Here is a 3,928-nt window from a genome sequence, read left to right as displayed (position 1 = left end):
GTTCTAATATAATTTGGGAATTCAGGGCTCAGTATTACAATTATCTATTTATAAATGTGATTCTTTTTCTCACCCAATCCTGAGCTTTTCCTTCTTTGTGGTAGGGAAATGTGAGAATAACATCACAGTTTAACTGTCATGGTTGTATTGTCTTTTTCTTTTAAGAATTGTGAAGAAAAAATGACCAAGATGGCATTGTGCAGGTAAATAAAGGAAGACTGAAAAGTGAAATTTGCAAAAGTAACTTTATTTTTCAGAGATGTAATCATTGTCATGAAAAACACATATAGTTTTATTTTTCATTATCCATTGATTATCCATTGAAAACATGTATATAATAGCAAGCTGTAAGACAGAAAGTGAGACATTCAGCGAAACAGGCAGAAAGAAAAATTCCCTGAAACAACAAGGAGTAAAGCAATGTGGCAGATATTTTGCTCTTCTCATCTCTTGTTCAAGAGACATTTTTGAGGCTTATGAAGGGATCAGAAAGTTGCTATAATATTGTTGAATACATTCAACCGTCAAACCACTTTCTTTAAGCGGGAAATCTGTTATGGATTAGAAATGACATGTGAAAACTTAAGTAAACAACACTCCAGAAGTCACTACATGAGCATCATATTTCTAACAACTAAACTAGCTTCAGGAGTAATGTACACATTTTGCTAGATAAGTTTTCAAAGAAGAAGCCAAGTGATTCAAAAAGAAAAATGTCTGACAAGTTGGATTGGAGGATTTTGGTGTAAGTCGCTTGCTGAAGAATTTAAATTAAGAATCAAGGACAGGCTTTATATGGAAATTTTAGTGAAATATAACAATGCCAACAAATTAGGTTGTGCAGTATGCACAGAGTTCATCCCAAGTAGGGGGAAATCAGAGGCAGGCGAGGTGAAAGCAATAGTTATATTCCCTACAGAAAAAAGTACAGAATGTGAGCAAGATGAGGCTAGATGGCTAAAGTGAAAGAAAGATGGAGAATATCACAAAGAAGATGAATCAAGAGTGTCCTTGAGAAAAGTGCATATAAAGTACTACCCGAGTCTCAAAACTTCTTACCTTGGATCTACACAGTCCTTTACACAACATTCGAAACAACACTTCTTCCTTCCTTTGCATTCATTATCTCTCCGGCACTTATAAACCATAGGAGGAAGGCAAATGCAACGATCGACTGGACACTGCCCCGGCTTTTCTGGACTCTGCTTGTCTGCAATAGAGAAGGATAATGCAGTACAACAGTAGTTAACCTTAAAATATAACTCATAGGTAGCAGTCACTTATCAACTGCTTTGTTTAGTGACTAAGCATAGTTACTATTTTGTTGAAAAAATAATAACCAAATCCTGCATTTATGATCTTTGCAGATTTGTAAAACAAAGGAAAGCTGACATACAATACAAGTTGCATTCAATGACTGCTTTGCTTATCAAGACAGTTGCTAAAAGAGAATTACCTGCATTAGCAACACATAATTAGCAGCTGAAAACCAACATTATGAATGGCAAAATAATACAGTTTGTTAAAAAGATGAGCTCTGCTCATTTTCCTGGAGACTAACAAAGAGGGAGTTAATTATCTTCTGTGTTTATTGCACATTTTCAGAGCTACCTCAAGAAAGATTTCTGGCCACAATCAACACTGACCAGCAGGAAATTTTGGCCCAGCGATTGTTCAAGACATTCTCTTTGGAATTCCTAACCCTAACTTCTTTTCAAAGGCCAATCTAATCCACTCACTTTTTCAGGCTTCCAACTTAAATCTTTGCTAATAAAATGCAGAGGTAGATGGCTGAATGACATGACCTCTTGCTATCCATGAGTAAATGTGGCTTGTTACTTTATGCTTCAGCAGCTTATATGAACACAGCCATTTAGGCTTCATTCTTCAGCAATTTAGCCTGTTCTTCATTCTCTTCTCACCTCATGCAACACTTACAGACTCTGACAAAATGAACTGAATTGTAATTTTCTCCAACCTGAATAGCCTTCAATGCACTAGATATAAAAAAAGGTACTCACAACAAAAAATGTAGAGAAAGTTAAGTAATCAATCTCAGCTTTAGAATTTTTTTATTTCTATTTAATTATTTTAAATGTTGTAAAATTAATATAGATTATTTTTATCCTGGAAATGTGTATGTTTAACTTACTGAAAGAAAATAAAGGTGTTTGAAAACGTTGCCATCTACAGACGTAGGTAATATGTATAGCATGGAGTACGTTGAGTTTTGAAAACCCCAACACACCTGTGAGTTGAACTGATGCGTCTTAAAACAAATTCTATTGGACAAATGGAAAAACACTGAAGACCCAGAGGTTGGTTGAATACTATAAGAACCGCAGTACATTGTATGAAGAGCATCATCAACAAAATACATTTACATATATATGCAAATCATATATGTAAATTATGGATTAAAATATATAAGAGGTTTTGTATGATAACAATAATTGCACTAAATAGAGCATTACAAAAATCAATATTCAATCGTCCACAGAAAATAGAGGATATTTAAATAAGGATATAGGCATAAAAACCAGTAAGACTTCCTGCTCTTTCCTTCATCATGTCTTCTCACATAGAGAAAGTTTTATGTCTTACCTGTTTGGACGTCCCTTCCAACTACGGAGGGGAATCCCATCCAAATTGCCAGAAGGCAAATTGCAAGAGGAAAAATAGTCAGCAGCTTCATGTTGTCCTCCAGATTCAGGAAAACTTAATAATAATCAAGAACTATAGCTGAGCAAGGCCAATTTATAAACAGAAGTGTTCTGAGGAATATAGTTGCACCTAACTGCAATCAATAGTGTTGCAAAGGATCTTTATATGGTTTCACCCCACCCTACTTTAGCAATTGCTTGGGTCCTATTTCCATAGACTATTTGTGTCTGAGATGTCATATTGGCACATCTGGGAAAACCCGAATCTGAAAGCTTCCAGGTTTCCCCCACCCAAGTAAAAGTTCAAGCCTCTGCCCAGCACTCACATGTCCATCACATGGTCCAATCAGGCACCGTCCCAACTGGAGATACCTCCCAGTCACACTACTCCAGGTGCAGGGCAATGTGTCCTTGATTCTCTAAGAAAGGAATATTATTTTGACACTCCACCCCACCCCACCCCACCCCTGAAAAAACAGAAGTGTTCTGAGGAATATAGTTACACCTAACTGCAATCAATAGTGTTGCAAATGATCTTTATATGGTTTCACCTCGCCCCACCCCAAACTTTAGCAATTGCCTTGGTCTAATTTCCATAGCATATATGCTGTGTTAAGGGAACTGGTTGCTACATCCATAACTACAATATTCTTGTGTTGTGTAGATCATAGTCACCCTTCTGTGTCCTGAGACAAGGGTTCCTACAGCTCCAGAAAAAGCAGGAGATATCCTCCTTTTTCTTCTCATGACCTCAGTCTATATTGTCCAGCCTTTGGTTGTTGTTTTTAATTCAATGGAAGTTTTCTTTTCTTTTCTTTTCTTTTTCTTTTTTACAAAAGTAGTCATTCAAACTTTTGTGTATTTTGACGTTGTAAATTGTCTGCTTCTTTCTTTCCCTCATCTGACAACAGACTAGACAAGCAAAATATAATTTATTTAATATTTCTTGATTCTTCAATTCTATGATCACTGTAAATCACATGATACACAGACACACACACACACACACACTGGTGAAATTTGAAAAATGAATCATGGTCAATTCTACCTTTATCACAAGACGTTTTTCTATCTCTGAATAAAGATCAGTTCCTTTACTCTGATCGGAAAGCTGATAGAATCTAGATGAGTATTCTCCAAGTAGGAAATGCTCACAATGAAGCTTCTGCTCCTATATAACAGAATGCACTGAAAACTTTCTCAGGATATGAACTTTCTTGCATAAGGGTTTTTAATGGCCTGGCCTGGCTGCTATTCTGCTTTCA

At 36.1% G+C, this 3,928-nt stretch overlaps 1 long non-coding RNA gene across 1 annotated transcript; it reads right to left on the bottom strand.

The window, feature by feature from the left end:
* Positions 1-226: 226 nt before the first annotated feature.
* LOC309388586 lies at positions 227-2,794 on the bottom strand. Its single transcript, XR_014174814.1, has 3 exons — positions 2,605-2,794; positions 1,060-1,210; positions 227-551 (listed from the first exon to the last, which is right to left on the bottom strand). It is a non-coding gene; the product is annotated as an uncharacterized lncRNA (long non-coding RNA).
* Positions 2,795-3,928: the final 1,134 nt, after the last annotated feature.

Source organism: Natrix helvetica (genome assembly GCF_964273705.1).
Source record: "Natrix helvetica genome assembly, chromosome: 3".
NCBI classification, from domain to species: domain Eukaryota; kingdom Metazoa; phylum Chordata; class Lepidosauria; order Squamata; family Natricidae; genus Natrix; species Natrix helvetica.
Note: the sequence above shows the minus strand (reverse complement) of the source record. Positions and strands in the feature narration are given on the sequence as shown.